Source organism: Anopheles gambiae, chromosome 2, assembly GCF_943734735.2.
Source record: "Anopheles gambiae chromosome 2, idAnoGambNW_F1_1, whole genome shotgun sequence".
Lineage (NCBI taxonomy): Eukaryota > Metazoa > Arthropoda > Insecta > Diptera > Culicidae > Anopheles > Anopheles gambiae.
In genome coordinates this window covers 79,432,408-79,449,659 of record NC_064601.1, presented here as the reverse complement: position 1 = coordinate 79,449,659, position 17,252 = coordinate 79,432,408, and the positions used below count along the sequence as shown (strand labels likewise).

At 42.0% G+C, this 17,252-nt stretch overlaps 1 protein-coding gene across 5 annotated transcripts in view; it reads left to right on the top strand.

The window, feature by feature from the left end:
* Positions 1 to 17,252, top strand: part of LOC1274821 (mucin-5AC) — a 77,038-nt gene that overhangs the window by 26,599 nt on the left and 33,187 nt on the right. Inside the window, exons 1-2 of one of the 5 annotated variants that reach the window (XM_061651250.1) lie at positions 768 to 921; positions 3,146 to 3,680. The exons of 1 other annotated variant lie outside the window; for it this stretch is intronic. The gene's annotated coding sequence lies outside the window, so the exon portion shown is untranslated. Of the gene's footprint in view, positions 1 to 767; positions 1,879 to 2,120; positions 3,681 to 17,252 lie in introns of those variants that run through there. 3 more of the 5 variants (XM_061651252.1, XM_061651253.1, XM_061651254.1) reach the window with 3 other exon arrangements.

Sequence of the window (17,252 nt, the reverse complement as noted above, 5' to 3'; positions counted from 1 at the left end):
TTTGCCAAACTTTACGAATTATGTGCATTATTGGGACTATATAGAAATAAGAATTTAAATATTTATTTATATCTATATCTCTAATGCAATGCAATTACGACTGCAATTTAATTATTTATTTTATCTTTGTATTATTACAAAGCATAACTGAATGTACAATTAATTTAATAAACGATTTAGTTGCATTATTGTGTATTTTCAATATGATGGTATTGCAAAACTAAATCAATTCAAAACACTCCAAGTATTTCCATTTAAGAAAAAGAAAGAAATCGTAATAATAATGTAAGTTTTGCTTATGCTAAGAGTATACATTTAAAATATTTTTATCTAAAATACCTTCAAACATTGTTAACCAGCCAAAGTTAGATGCAACATGAAGTATTGCAACTTTGTCAGAAGGGAAGTCAAGCTGTCGCGCCGCTAGTTGTCAAATTAAGATGACGTTTTCCGTTTATCCGAACTGATATTTGTTTGTTTTTGATTTAATTTTTTATTCAAATTTTTCAAATATTTTTTTATTTATTAAATGTATCCGTTATACTTTATTGGTTTGTATGTATTTTTAAATAATTCATTTGCGAGTTCGTTGTAAAGCATCAACGTATAAACCTATGAAGTAATTTTATTTGGATTTAAATTAATTGTTCACTCTAATGAGCGCAATGATTTTATATATAAAATAAAACGGTTCTACAGTACTTACTCTATCAAATTACGTATAAGCCCATAGTTTGCAAACACGGGAACGATGTTCGTAGCGGATACTCTGACTCAGCTTCTCAGTCGAGTAAAGTCCGTAGCGGAGAGCAGAACGCAATTTTTTTCTCGCGAGTTTATTTTTAATAACAAAAAAAAAACTTTGCCCTTCCGTGCGGCGTGCACGGCAGCTGTGTTGTGTTGTTGAGTTGTTAAATTTGCGTAAGTGTGTGAGTGAGGACGGAGTTGGGTGGAAAAGAGAACCTGCAATGTTTACAGTGGTGTTGTTGTTTTTTACATTTTTTTCTTGAAGAATCGCACTTAATTCAGCTCTTAGCAACCGTAAAGGGTTGTTGTGAGGTTTGCCTTTTTGCCGGAACGCCTCAACTAGGAAGCGTGTCAGATATTTTTGTTTTCAAAGCAAAGGGCGATGGTAATGCATCGAAATGTACAGTGGCTGAAGCTTGGTGTACAGATATTCGCATAGCGTTGATGTGTGCAAAGTGTCAGTGAGCAAAATTGTTGTGAAAGATGATTCTTTGCAATCCGATGGTTCACATTAGCCACCCTTTACATTCCATAAGCACGCAAAAACGAGTCATTATTTGCGAGGCGTGTTATATACATTGCTGTTGTGGGAGAGATGAAAACCCGTGTGACAAACAGTGAATGAAAAAGATTTGAAAGATACTTCAGTGTGACACATAGCGTGAGCAAGAGAGAGAGAGAAAGAGCGAGAGCGTTTGCCTGCCAATTCAGATTAGGAATATGTTTGGGTGAAACAAGCGAGACGAAGTGAGGAAGGCAATCAAAAAAGGAAAACAAACCAACTATTCAGCTTGGTCGTACCTTCCACTTTCCGATTCCCAAGTAAATAAAAAGCAAAACGATAGATTTTGCGTTCACGAGACCGGTTTTTGTCAAATAATCTGTCGCTGTTTTTATCCCAATGTGTAGGGTAGTGATATGAAATAAAGGAATTAATATATTTCAGACACCATTGTAATTATTCCATAGTGTTGTAATACTGCACAATTGTTCTTTGGTATGTATTTTAACATCAACATTAGAGGAGAAGGCTACAGGAAAGAGTCGTTTTGCAGAAAGAGAAACTTTTTTCGTTGCCAAGATGTTTGTATCGTGTGCGGGATTTGTGGTTGCGTGTGCGCGCGCAGATGTGTCTTGGCATTCGCAGTTGTGTATCTCCGAGGCGAATAGTGCACAGAAATGCAGTATCAATGACAAAAATTTGTTTTACTAAAATTGTTCAAAAAGCTCAAATTTGCAAATGCTTGTTTGGGTTTTACTTGACCCGTTGAGATCGTTTTGAAATGAATAGACATTAAAAAATAAACACACAATTTTGGTTCAATTGTAAGAGCAGAAAACAACGAATTATATGCCACATATTTTGTTGCCAGCTTTGGATGTGGTCATTTTTCTTACTTGCTTTGTACTACTTCTACCATTTTTTTATTTCACTGTTATGCTGCTTTTGAATGAATCAATGAGTTGTCGATTATTTAATTATTAATATTTATTTATCAAAGCTACATTTAAAGCTACAGTCTGTGGAATATTTTTTTTGTTTATAAAAAATCGATTAAAAAATCTATTAATATTCGTGCATAATAAATAAAAAAAAAATGTCCACAATTGAAATAACAACGTATCAGCCCAATGTGCAACCCCTGTGCGCTTTACGAACAACATCGACGGGGTTGTTGCGTACGCCACCCCATTTCAGTCGCATCGATTCGTCCGTACACTCAAGTTCGCGCTAGTGTTTTGCGTACGTGTTTCTTGCCGCATTGACAACCGGGCGGGCGACTTCGATTGACTTTTCTTAGTAGTAGAAAGTTTACTGAAGCCTAAAGCAGGCACACAGAATATCGCAAAAAAGCGTCAAATCAGTTGCGGCCGATTTGGTAACGCATAGTTGTGATGGTTGTGAAATTCATCCAACCGTTGCTCTGCTCAACAAATGAGGGTCAGTTTGTCGAACGCCAAAGTAAAACATTTCTATAGTGGAACAGGGGTGGTTTTTGTTTTGTTTTTTTCGTGTCGCTGCTGTCGCTTCTGTTGCTTCCGTCGAGGCACAATGCTAATCGTGTCAGTGTGGCAGCATTCTGTGACCTGCTAGTCGCTAGCCGCAGTGAATATTTGTGTTGTTTTGATTTTGTGGGCACTTGCTCGAATTCAAAAGTGAAGGGCCGTTCAAGCACTGGCTTTGTCAGTGGTCGTGTCCTAGGGGGAGAGGTTAGTGTGCCGTGCACGAAGCTGGGCTGGCAGCGAAAAGTGTCGCTGGAATGAAGGAGAGCCAATTCAACCATCGTGAACTTTGCAGCATCCGTGTCGAGCCCAGTGCTGGGTGTGTGTGTGTGTGCGCACTGTGTCGTGTGCAGCTGTGAAACCAAATAATTGTCTCTACCATATCATATTGCAGTCCAGGCGGGCACCGTGGCACGGTGGTTGTGCTGATTAGAGTGAGTGTGCAAACATGCCACGACTGGTGTGATGTTCCGTGGTGCTAGAAGTGTCGAAAAAAGTAAATAAAAAAAAATAGATAGCTAGCAAAAGAAATAAATACAATCGCACATCAAGTGCTGTTTGCTGTGCTTGACGCGCGGGTGTGCGATGTACGGTGGCGCGGTGTGGCGGTGCCTGGCGGGGCAGAATTGATAAGAAGTGTAAACATCGCGAGTTTCTACGGCGCGCGAGGCTCTCGCGTGCGATTTTCCTTCCCTCGTGCTGCGGCGTGTGTCGTGCCCTGCGTTTGAAATCGAGCATCGAGGGTAATTGCAGTGCGCGTGTGTGAGTGTAGAAGCATCTTGTGAACTTGACCGGAAGATAGCAGAATCGATCTCTCCCCGTCCGAAGGCATATTATGCTGGTATTGATGTGGTGAATGGTTGCATTTGAGTGTATGTGTGATGTGTGAAGAGGCCTGATGTGAAAAGCAAGAGATAAAAAAATAACAGGTAATAGCAACATGATGCATATGATTGTAGTTGGCAGTTGTGAAAGAATGCCGAACCTAAGAATGTCGTTTTTCGTGTGTGTCGTCAGAGCACAACATAGCGAACCAGCTAAAGCTAAACATGTATGTTATGTACAGGGGATAAGAGTTTGAGTGAGCAAACGTAACGCATGCTAGTTATTTAAGTTTTTAAATAATGCTCTGATTTGTAACATTCTTGACCCGATTTTTCCTCGCAACAACACCGCTCTGATCTATAGTGTTCGTTATCATAACAGTCTTTTTTGTGACAAAATTGATATCTGATGTATAATTCCTACCTTTATGGGCGTATGTTTCCAGCAGCGGTTATATTTATAAGTATCATGACGTATTTAAATCGCACCAACTGCAAAGCTATCATTATCGTCATCGTTGTTTCCATAGCATCATTACGATGTTTACGTAAAAATGTCAAGACTACATCTAGAAGTGCATTTTTTTTCTTTTGCATAAAAACAAGTCGATTAGTGTTTGGATAGGGCCAAGGTAAAGGCCGAAAGGGCTAAGGTTTGAAAACTGTTCCATTCCTATCGAAATCAGCACTGGCTCAAACGCAGTGTGATTGAACCGAGCGAAGGGCCCCGGTTACGACAGGGTCGGGCTTAAGTCGGATCCAGCTTGGCCAGTGTCAAACGCGCCTCAAGGTGACGTTGCCTTCATTATCAACCTCCTCTCCGGCAGGCACTGTCACTGTGTGTGCAGCAGTGGCCTGTACGACTCCATGGCTCCTCGTTCCATGTGCGTTGTTTTTGCTCTCATCTCTCGATCGGTGACTTAGTGACTATGCTCTGTAGTATCCGAATTTCGGAAAAGTGACAACTTCACGCCATCACAACCGCACAGAAGCATGAGGGTTTGTCCTTGAGCGATTTTACTGCTCATTTATCATACCTGACTTTATCATACAGATGAGTCTAATCATGCTCTTCATGCAAGGACCGACGTTTTTCGTATGCATTTGGGCCTGGGCCTTCCCCACTGCTGAACAGAGCCACACAGCACAAGAGAGAGTGTCCAGCGATCGCAACGACATCAACAGTGCGGCACCGTTCGGACGACAATGGTGATGTAATATTGTTGAACTTATCAGCTGACAACCACGGTGACGAATGTGGCTGCGATAGCGTACGTTTCTTGCCGTCCCTTTTATTTTGTTATTTATATCTCGTGTTTAAATTCAGCCTCCTGGCGGCAGGAAACCAGTTGCGGTTGACAGTGCCTGTGCTTCGCTCGTTCGGCGCTTGATCGGCCGGGTCCGGTGAAGTTAAGTGTGTGAAGTGCAAATAATTGATCTGATTCCGATCAGCACAGAAATTTAATTTCACATCTTACGCAACACCAATTCAACCGTTTGAGCTGGAATTGATCGAGAGCATTTGCACGTGGAAGTTTATTTGATTATAGGGTTTTTTTTTGCTTCTCTCGTTTCCTCGAACCCTGAAATCAGCTTTGATTTCGTATTCCACAAACAAACATGCTCGCAATACAGCAAACAAGCACGTGTGTGGCTTTTGTTTTGTTGAAAAGTATCGAATGTCATAATAAATCGTATCCCTCGGCAATTCGCTCTCTCTCTCTCTCTCTCTCTCTCTCTCTCTCTCTCTCTCTCTCTCTCCCTCACTCTCCCTCTTTCTCTCTGTCTGTTTCTCGTTTCTTCTTGAACCAGCGGCACGCGTGCAAGGGCGCACATGTTATGCAAGCGAAAGTCAAACATCGGTTGGCGTTCAAGACGCAAGATTTTGGGGGAGCCCCCTTTTTTATATACGCGCTTCAATCGAGCCAAAAGCAGCCCATCTTGAAATGTACAAAAGTTAGTCGTATTTGCCCTCATCGGGGCCTCTCATCGCGCCTGCACTGCTGTCGGTGGTGGTGGTGTTTGCGTGAAAGTGGTTTCACGCAGGCGCTACTAAGCGAGCCGCAATCGTACCAAAACTCTTTAGCCCGGCGCACCGCACTTTTGTCCCCAACGTGTCACCATCAAAGGCTGAGAAGACAAGAAGCCTTTCCGTTTGGTCCGGTTTGGGGCTGAATTTTGTGTCCACACTTGGCCGCAAAAACGCACTCCACTCTACCGGTGACATCGACACTTTAAAGCTTGACTACGCAAACCTGATTCACGTCTTGCGCGTGTTCCCGTGTGTTCCTCGCTCGCTCTCTATTGCTGCGGGTGAAATGAGGGGGGTTCTGGTGGTGGGCAACGGCGTGAAAGTGAAAGTTAGTGTTCTCCTTCACCCTGTGCCGCGGCCAACCCACACGACCGATTTTGCGCACCCATTCCCATGTACGCAGCAGTACTCCGTTTCCGGTTTTCCGGAGGGAAAGAAAAAGAAACCAAACTGCTTTGCCTAACTGTGAAGATCGAACGGATAGAGCGAGCCTAGATCGAGGGAAAGAGAGAGAGAGAGAGAGAGAGAGAGAGAGAGAGAGCGAACAAAAATGCAGCAAAAAAAAACTTGACGGTTGTACTAACCATACAAACCCTCAGTCCTCCCGTCATGGTCTGCTGGGGTCGAGAAACAAGTACGCCACTTAAACCGCAGCAGCAGCAACAGTGCAGCAGTTCCGCAATGTTTTCTGCCGTGGAGCGTGGTGAAGCGTCGCGAAAGAAAGTGCGCGCTGGCACTGTGGGTACGGATCTATGCACTTTCCTAATGCGCACAGGCGGACAGAACCTTTCCTCATTTCAAATTTGTGGGAGTGGATGTGTTGGGAATTTCAACTAACAAAAAAAAAAAATCTATTTAATTTGGATAACAATTTTTTCTCTCCAAGCATTTGGAGCATGCTAATGTAATACGCTGTAGTTGAGTGAAAAGAAAAAATGCAAACGTGACCGCAGTCGATGGCTTTACCTTCCTTCAACCACCCCCACTTGCGTGTGGAGCTTCCGCTGGCGGAAGGTTGTTGCGTAACGTTTAGTGCGCGGTTTTGGTCCAAGCTCACCTTAAGCACTTGAAACAACCTATCAACGTGCGCAGCAAAAGTGCCATGCGTGCTTGTGGTCGCCATTTGCGCAAGGGAGACGTGCATTACCACACTCTGGCACTGTGTACGTTTGGTTTGTGTTTTTTTTCCAAAGCACATGGAGAAAGCTCGACCAAACCTTTTGCTTTTTTGTCATCTGGAGCTCCTAACGGTTGACGGTTGTTGTTGCCGCGATTGTTTCCTGCGCACACCGGTGCAGTGCGCACTACCGCGATTAGGTAAAGCAGGTGAAGGTTCCCTATTTGTTCAACCGTTTGACGACCTGGAGAAAGAATTGAAACAAGCAAACTGATGCCGTACGTGTGTATGTGTGCTATGTTGTCGGAGACAAACAAAGCCCAAGGGTTACAAACACACTCCCAAATGCTTACGTCAACCTGATCGGATCGGTGCGGTGCAGTGCGTTTTTATGCGTGCGGTCGCGTGCATTTGCATGGTGGGCATAATTAAATTTTCTGTGACTTTTCATGCGTTCGGTGGTGTTGTGCGCGGGATCGGTGGCGTTGGAAAACCGAGCGGAGTATGCGTATGCGTTTGCATATGAGGGCGAACTGAGTGGGGGACGAGCAGCGATTTCCACCGAGTTCGTTGCCTTTGGCTGGTGATGGTGGTGGTGGTAGTGATGATGGCCGTGGCACTCTACTGAGCGGAGATGAATGTTATGCGTTTGACCAAAACCTTTGCTAGCCGTTCGTGTTTTTCCAGCTTCTTCTCGCGCAATCGTCTCCGCCAGCTTCCCTCACGCTCAGCAGCAGCATTCCTCCGTCCCTGATGCTTAGAGGTCGGTCGTTGGTTTCGGTTGTTTGTTTTGGTTTTGGATTTTGGGCTCTCGAAATAGTGCGGCACGTACGTGCGCGGTTGCATACGCGGTCTGGTCAGCAGCCGTTCGATTGGCCAACACCGCCACAAACAGCATCGGTTTAGAAATGGTTTAGCGTTTAGCGTCTGAACGGTCTACGGATTAAATTGCGGGACAGTAGCATAATAGTGAAACATATACGAAAAGGGACTTTATTGTTTATGTTGAACGGATTATGAAAAAGGAATTTAAATTATTGCTACACATATTTGGAACGTTTGTTCTTTCGCGTAAAAAAGGGCTTTGACAGCGCTTGGTTTAAATAGTCAACGTCGTTGTAGTTAAACAAAATTACGCTCTTTTGAAGAATAAAAACAAATTAATTCAAGCAGAGTTCGGTTCATATCGTGCCAAGATGTTGCTGGTATTTTCAAGCTTCAGATAATTGTGTGATGATTCAGCTGAACACGGGTCTTTTCCTCTCAAACGTAACGCGAGATGAGTAATCCTCATTGTATTGACGGAAAATTGTTTTTTTTCCTCACATTACAGGGTTTCCCACGATTTATTGGTTGGTTCCCACGATTTATTGGTGCGTTCCCACGATTTTTTGGTCATTTCCCATAATTTTTTGGTAGCAACCCACGATTTATTGGTCGGTTCCCAAATATTATTGGTCGGTTCCCAAATATTATTGGTCGTTTCCCAAATATTATTGGTCGGTATTATATTATATTATATTTGGGAACCGACCAATAATATTTGGGAAACGACCAATAATATTTGGGAACCGACCAATAATATTTGGGAACCGACCAATAAATCGTGGGTTGCTACCAAAAAATTATGGGAAATGACCAAAAAATCGTGGGAACGCACCAATAAATCGTGGGAACCAACCAATAAATCGTGGGAAACCCTGTATAGATCTTCATAATTGCTGGTAGTCCCCGAGATACGCGGTACCTCCCATTCGCGGATTCAGAAATATGCGGTTTTCTGAATTTGGGGCCCTTCACAATTCTGGTCAGGTTTTTTGTATGGAGTTTGACAGTTTGAGGCTGTAATCATGTCAACACTCCATACAAACGCTCACACAAAACTAGCCTGCGATTTTCAGTCTAGATTATTTTAGCCTCAAAGCTAGAATTAGATTCGAGTACCTGCTTGAAAAAATGGCAAAACAAGGTGGTGTTTTCATTTATCCCAAGATGCAAGGTGCAGGTAGTCCAGGTTGTTTCATATCATGATTTTTATAACAAAATTTTAACATCTCTTTTTGGCAGAACGGGTGAACATATTTATTCAAACAAGCTTTCTGGAGGCTTGACGAATACTCAAAATACTCTTAAAATCTTCATTCAGAAGCAGATGCAATAAAAATCAGCCTTCCAAATTCATACACCTTAGGATAAGCCCACCTATATATTATACCCACTTAGACAGCTGCTCGAAAACTGCTATACAATGCAAAAAGCTGACAGGCTGAAATTTCAGCCCAAGGTGTATGGATATTAGGAGGTGAAGTGCTTCAGAGCAAATTGACATTTCACGACTTGACATAACAATACTAGGAGCTCCGGTATTAAAATCGGGGAGGGCTGGAGGGGGGTATAGAAAATTGTATGCGATTTGACATAACAATACTCAATGATGGCGCCCGGAAAACGCGCTAACAATTCACCTCCTTAATAAACACACCTTGTTTCAGCCTACGAACTTAAAACGGAAAGGGCCCCTTTGACAGTTGTTTGAGTAGATTGTACTGATTTGACACATCAATTGTCAAATGAAAAACAATTTTCCAACCAATCGAATTTTAAACTTAGTTCAACGAGATTATAAATTTTAATATTCGGCCAGAGTTATATCCAAGAATCAATTAAGTGGTCAGAACCGTCTCATGCAAACTTACATGAAAGTAAGCAACATTTTGGTTGAAAACCGTGAAATACGATATGCGTGGAAGTGATAGATACGCGGATTCTTCTCGGTCCTCTTGTTTAGGATATCTTGGGGATAGTCTGTATTGACCTCGGAGGATGGTAGTATTAGACCAAATCCAATTCCAATTTTAAGGTTTCGCACAAGAGATAAAAAGTGAAATTACATGTTATGGGGAATCTAAACCATACGAAGTTCAGATAATCCTAGTGGAAAAATAATTACACGTAAGCACAAAAGCTACCCATCCAGTTGACACTATCCCGTTGCACAATCAATGGCTTAAAGACCTCCACGAGCAGTTCATCGTGGTGGTGTACATGGAATAATGCATAACCGCGGAACGCGTCGTGTGAAGGGCAGTGCATGGTGATGACATATTTGAATCGCTAATTTTCTTCCTCATCGACATTGATGAGCTGACGGGAGAGATATCGTCGCGCCCAAGTGGTTGTGAAAAACATTGCCATAACAATATCCTCCCATCACTACCGCACGCACCGTTACCGTTGCTGTTGTACCGTGTTTGTTTCGTAAAGCGGAGCAAAGGAAGAACACCCAACACCCCTCGAACGCTCGTCGCATAAGGTGGGTAAGCGTAGTAGAACACAATTCTCGACGGTGTGAGAGACCGTGGGGGTGGGTGGCTTTTGGGTTGACATGTCTGTGTCGTCGTTGGGTGTATTTAGTGTGTGCCTGCTAGTAACAGCCACCAACATCTACGGCCAAGGACGAAGGTGTGTTAATCGTCCGTGCGCTGCTAGGCGGAAGTCGTAGTAGATTGATGTCACGCTTCGAGTATCACTTTTTCGCGTAACGCGAACTGCGAACCGACGGACTGTAAAAGCCTCTTCCACTTGCGACGGATGGAGCACACCGTGAAGTGTGTGAACAAATTGTTCACACACACACACACACACACACACTCACTCACACGTACGCAGCCCTGCTGCCGTGGTGAAACCAAGAATAAAGGTATGTGACGCGTTCCTCGGCCCTTGGATGTTTATCCGAAATGTAGGCGTTGTCACAGTAACCTTGGACTTGAATGTACTGTGGTGCCTGGTGCGCAAGAATCGTGTTTCGGAAGGCCGTTTCGTTTCGGTTGCTAGATTGTTGGTTACGAAATTGGCGGAAGCTGCAAAGCCCGTTTCACTCCAATACACTCAAACGCACACACACACTCTTACTGCAAGAGGCAAGTTCTATCGGCTAGATGCATCCGTTTTATTATCATGCTCCTTGGGTCATATGGCCGATAGAGGTATAATCATTTATATTCCGGCCACACTAATGATTATCTGCTGCTAGAGAGTAAACCGTGACTCACTACGGATCGATGTGTGGCCTCCACTTGGGCACGTGGAGCAGGGTTGGCATTGATCCAAAGGGTCAAAAACTGGGCCAGGCTCTGTGTTGCTGTTCATTTTCTTGGCAGCGTTTGATGGCATGATAAATTGTACGGATATCAAGATGAACGGAAATATTCGTGCATGTTTACGAAGCGGTTGTAGATCAGACGTGCTAGAAAAGGGAAAGGCGAATCAGGCGTGTTGGTGTTGTTTATCCACCAGCTGATACACACTATCATAACGTACTACTCCCAACCCGTTACTATAATTGAATTAGTTTTCCACGGAAAATTACCAAAAATACGACAAACTGCCATTTATTTGCACGATGGTTGAAACAATTTTCACCGATCCTGAACTAATTTGATTACCAAATGCCCAACTATCCGGTTCTAGTACGGTTCTCTTAAAGCTTTGCCGAGCTAACCACACAGCAAAGTGTAAGCTATTTTTGTCCGATTGTTTTCAATTAGTACACTAAGCTGCAACATCATGCAGGACCACCGTGCCTACCGGACCGATGTGGTTAGTGGCCGATCGGGCAGGAACGTGACCATTAAGATTTAGCCAGAAATCGACATTTTCGAATGTGTGCTTGTGTTTGAATGTGAGATTGTGTGTGCGAGCATTTGACATTGAACAGTATCATCGTATGGCAACGTACATGATAATGTGTGTCTTTAAGGAAGAGAATCGGCGATTTGGGAACGATGCCATCGGCTGGCCTGTATTGATTGTTGGGGATATTAGTATGCTTCACGTTTTAAAGCATGCGTTCTGTGGGTTTTTCGTTTCAAGGGCGTTCGGGCGCAGAAATCCTACAAGTTATGGCACGTGGAACGGTTGCACACGTGTACCGTTTGCATTGTGATGATTGAAATCGTTTTGCAATTTTCGTTCATTGTACTTAACCAATGGCGCTAATGATCGAAACTAGAAAGTATTCAGCGAAAGTGTGTTGGCGAAATTCCGTATTGTGTTGTGAGATTGCCAATTCTAGTTGTATAGCTTCGGAAGACTATTATTAAACGAAATATAGATAAAGACTAAGCTAAAGACTAAAGACTAAAGACTTTAACAATAGTCCACAAAATAGGTTTTTTAAACATAATTATAATGTTATTGGGCAAGTAATTGTAGTTGACGAAGCTGTTGTTCAATGCACAACGTTCACCAGAACATCCGAATAGGGCAAACCATTCATGCTTGGTTTCCGAATTAAAAATGCATAGCACTGCAGTCATTATGAACCATTTCTAAGTTTGCACGGAAATTAGCTGTTTGATTATTAAAAAACACCCTGCAATGATTTTCTAGCAATTTGCGTTTTATTGTTTGTTTTGTTTTTCCTTTAGAGAGAACTGTGAGTGTTCGTGTTGATAGGCAAGAGATATAATTAATTAAAGGTTACACGAAGCGTATCCAATCAAACATTATGATGGCCAGGGTGGTGTGAAAGTAAGTCAAGGAACCTTTTTCATCTGCCCTGTGTGATAATTTAACGTGCCACGAATATTTGCTTTTATTGATGGCTGAATTTGTGCTTGTATAAATGGCAATTTTTAATAAAGTCTTAAAGCGATTTTACGCTCATTCAAGATTTAATAATATTTGTTAGTAAATTAATAAAAATAAATCGGTATTTAAAGAGTTGACGAGTCTAAATTAATAAAACACACCTTGCTTAAGAGAGTGCAAAACAAATGAAACAAATACCATTCGCTCCCATCGTGAAAGGTTAATTTTTATTTATGAGTCTTTCCGCACCTTCGGATGGGGTCAGACAAGCACTATGTAAGAACAGTATAAAACGTACGGGCAAGAAATAAGTATAAACCCATTTGCGTGGTTTTGTGCTGAAAGCACTGGACCACAGTGAGGACAGCGTAAATGAAATAAATTCATTCCCAGCCGTGTGGGGATGGGAAGTTGCATATGAATACTTAACAAGAAGGATTTTAGCGGTGCCCTTGTATCTCTATATTCAACTCGTTTACAGCAGTTAACTGTTAATCGTTTTCCGATATACTTAAAGTAGCATTAACAGTCATTCTCTTGTTTAAAAATTTATGTTTTGGAATTTAAAATATTATTTCCTTTTTGGTTGAAATCAGTTGCTTTAACAAACTATGCCACATCGCTGTAATATTGTTTTTAATTTTTATTTCTGTGTGATTTGAATCAAACTTTTTTAATTTATTACCTCTGCATGTTAATGCATAATCATTCCAAAAAAAAGTAAGAACACCCTAATATACAGGGTTTTCGAGGATTATATAGACATGTTCAGCGAGTTGTAGATTCGTTCAGGCATAAAATAGACTCTTTCAGCGAGATATTGAATTGTTCGGAAGTAGGCGTAGACATGTTCAGCGATTCTGTAGAGCTGTCATTTGTTTTGTTTACACACTGTGCCGCAGGGTTCAATTTTTCATTCTTAAAAGTCCTAAAAGTAGCTAATAATCATTCTCCAAGCTGTTTAATACATAAATTAGTTGAAAAAAGCATATTTTTTCGAAAACTGTTTGTTTACCTCCTGATGAGAATGATCCAAGCTGCAGTCCAAGGGGTACGAAAGTGACAGCTCTACAGTATAACCGAACATGTCTACGCCTACTTCCGAACAATTCTATATCTCGCTGAAAGAGTCTATTACAGGGTTTTCAATGATATTATTGACGTGTTCAGCGAGTTGTTGATTCGTTCGGGCATATAATTGACACTTTCAGCGAGATATTGAATTGTTCGAAAGCAGGCGTTGACAAGTTCGGCGATACTATAGAGCTGTCACTTTCGTACCCCTTGGACTGCAGCTTGGATCATTCTCATCAGAAGGTAAACAAACGGTTTTCGTAAAAATATGTTTGTTTTAACTAATTCATGAATTAAACAGCTTGGGGAATGATTATTAGCTACTTTTAGGACTTTTCAGAATGAAAAATTGAACCCTGCGGCACAGTGTGTAAACAAAACAAATGACAACACTACAGAATTGCTGAACTTGTCAACGCCTGCTTACGAACAATTCAATATCTCGCTGAAAGTGTCAATTATATGCCCGAACGAATCAACAACTCGCTGAACATGTCAATACAGGGTTTTCAATGATATTATTGACGTGTTCAGCGAGTTGTTGATTCGTTCGGGCATATAATTGACACTTTCAGCGAGATATTGAATTGTTCGAAAGCAGGCGTTGACAAGTTCGGCGATACTATAGAGCTGTCACTTTCGTACCCCTTGGACTGCAGCTTGGATCATTCTCATCAGAAGGTAAACAAACGGTTTTCGTAAAAATATGTTTGTTTTAACTAATTCATGAATTAAACAGCTTGGGGAATGATTATTAGCTACTTTTAGGACTTTTCAGAATGAAAAATTGAACCCTGCGGCACAGTGTGTAAACAAAACAAATGACAACACTACAGAATTGCTGAACTTGTCAACGCCTGCTTACGAACAATTCAATATCTCGCTGAAAGTGTCAATTATATGCCCGAACGAATCAACAACTCGCTGAACATGTCAATAATATCATTGAAAACCCTGTAATATCATTGAAAACCCTGTATATGCCTGAACGAATCTACAACTCGCTGAACATGTCTATATAATCCTCGAAAACCCTGTAATCACTAAACCATCATGTATCGTTTGTACTATATCTTCGACTCTGATCGCTCGCCACTACGGTTGCATCTATAAAATCCATTTACGATCTCACTTTGCAGCCTACTAATTTGGTACGAAAGCAGTGTAGCATCCTTCCCCATCGAGTAAGTGATAATGGGAGGGTAACAGAACCGGGTGTCCGCTCGTGTAATTTTGTACCGCCCCAAAACATAACCGTCGGTATGCGGGGCTTACTATAAAGTACTACGTCTTCACGTGTCTTTGCAGTGTCTGGGATTGTAGGTTGTCTTTTTCTTTACATTGAAGTTATGCTCTTAACGATTATCTTTTGGGCTTGGTTATTATCCTGTCCCATTAATCCTACCCATCGCAACGGGGCTAAAGCTAGTACGATGGGGGAAAGTAAATTGTTCAATTAACCGAAATAGTACGGCACCGCGCACGCCGTTGTCAGCGTGTGAGAGAGAAAACAAGTGCCCGTGCGTGCGGCTTTCCGAGCGAGAAGGCACTTTTGTAGGTTCGTATTTTACCTTAAATGGGTCTCGGTGTTGAATGGTAAAATTTATGCAAACAAGCACTGACTTTTTCGCGCCCAACAGCAGCAGCAGCAGCAGCAGCACTGTTGTTCATTAGCATAAGGTAAAATTGCTCCTGTCAACGACAATGATCTTTGACCAGAATTTATCGAAGATTGTTGGGTATCGGGCTGTTGCCTGGTTGCGTAATGATTTACTGCAATCTGAGCAGCGGCGTTGGGTGTCATATTTTGTGAATTTTAATAAGGATGCTCACGGTAATGGTTATTAATTGAGCTTTATCCTTGCAAGGCTGGAGAGATAAATCGCATCTTTATTCCGAATCTGTTGCCCTTCTCGTCTTCTGTTTGCCATTGTATGATCAGAGAAAACTGGTAAATCTGTTTAATGGAAGGCAAACTAGTTTTAAATAAAAAAAGCTTTCGAACAAATTAAAATCAATGTTTGTTATTTCATAAGAAAAATAAAGTGAACAACTAAACCTTTTACCAGAAGCATGTATTTATTAATCCGACATGTTTTGCTGACGCTGTGCATGCTGCTATCCACCAAAGGTTGTCATAAATCATGCGCCTCCTGATATCATGCGCAGGTCGAAGGTTGTGTGTGTGGGGTATGTTAAAAACGATTCTAGCTAATACAAAAAAGCATAGCAGAATTTGGGGCAAGTGTGCCACCTTAAGCATTTCATGTTATAACTCATTAAAACCCGTTTATCAAAAACCGATTTATATCTCATAACTATTTTACACCTATTTTCTCACTTATAACAAAGATTCCGTGGATATAAGTGCAAACAAAACTGTTTTGAGGCGTTTTAAAAAGGGTCGAAAAAGACGTGATGGGGCTATGGGGCAAGGGTGCCACTCGTATGGGGCAAGACGGCCACATGGGTAAAATAATTGAATATCTTGGATAATTGATTTTTTTTACTAGTGTACGTGTTCCCACATGTCTTGTGTCACCAATGTACAATTTTTGGCCACAAAGTGTACTGCAATATCTTAGCTACTGATCAGTTTTCCGGGGCAGAATTCGCACCTTAAAACGCACCATTCCGCTGCACGCTACAACAATGTTTACATATTTGACAGCCCACGCCTATGTTGTATATTGGCACACTTGCCCCAAATAGAGGTGTCTCTCTTGCCCCAAAAGATGTAACTTTTTTAAAATTGGATTTTTAAAAATACTTTTCTTAGCTTTACGGTGGTATAAATATTGTCTCAGTTCATTGTTCCTATATTTTTTTGAAGCTTATTTGTTGTGGTTGATTTTTTTTATTTTTCTGCCCAATTTTGAAATTCAACATAAAATAGTTGAAAACGATGAGAAAAATTGATTAATCTATATGAAATTTGGCACAGTAACGAAACGTCTAGTCATTGGAACGAAACCATCAGTATACTCAATTGGTCATTTAACTAAAGTTTTAATGGAAAAAAATGCTTGGTGGCACTCTTGCCCCAAATTCCGCTACCATATCTTGCCCAAAACAGCCCATCACGCTGATCCGTGGCCAGGATCCGTTATCGACGGAGACACCGACACCACGTGACCGGATCGTTCGCCGGTTTGCCCTCGATGTGCTGTCTATAGACTGTTTGCCGCACAACCGGACGAATGTCAGCCCGCGCGAATCTATTGTGCGCTTTTGTGGCCGCAGCTCGCGAAGCTACAGTACACTGTGCGCGGTTAGTTTTGTTACGTTAGTGGGCTGGTCAACATGATGCTGGTTCGGTGTTGGTGGTGGTGATATTGGGAAGGCAAAAACGCACCTTCACTGTGTAGTGTTTGTGACATGCTATCGCGCGAACCGCGTTGCCGAGGGTAGCGTTAGCGTGGGTCATCATTGGTACCAGGGCATGTAAATGGAAATGTTTTGTTGTTGTTGTTGTTGTTGTTTCGCTCCATTCGTTCGTGTGTGCCTTCCCTGCCACACAAAAATATCATCATCACATCTTCGTTCGTTTCACTCCGGCAGCGGGGTGGTAAATTAACACGCGGCGGCTCCACTGCGATGTGCGAAATTACGTTGCAAGCGTTTCGCGCTCGAACGGATGCGGCCGATGGAACGGAAACCGATCTGATTGATCGTGTAGATACATTATTGACTGGCGGCAGAATTTCCCATGTGTGTTGGTGTCGCCGGTTTGTGTTTGGGGATGTAGTTATCGTTTCATCGTTCCGGAGACGGACGCACCGAGATCGACGTTTGCACATACCATTCATAGCGTCTAACACCTGCACAATGATAATTGTGCCAGTCTGGAGGAACACAG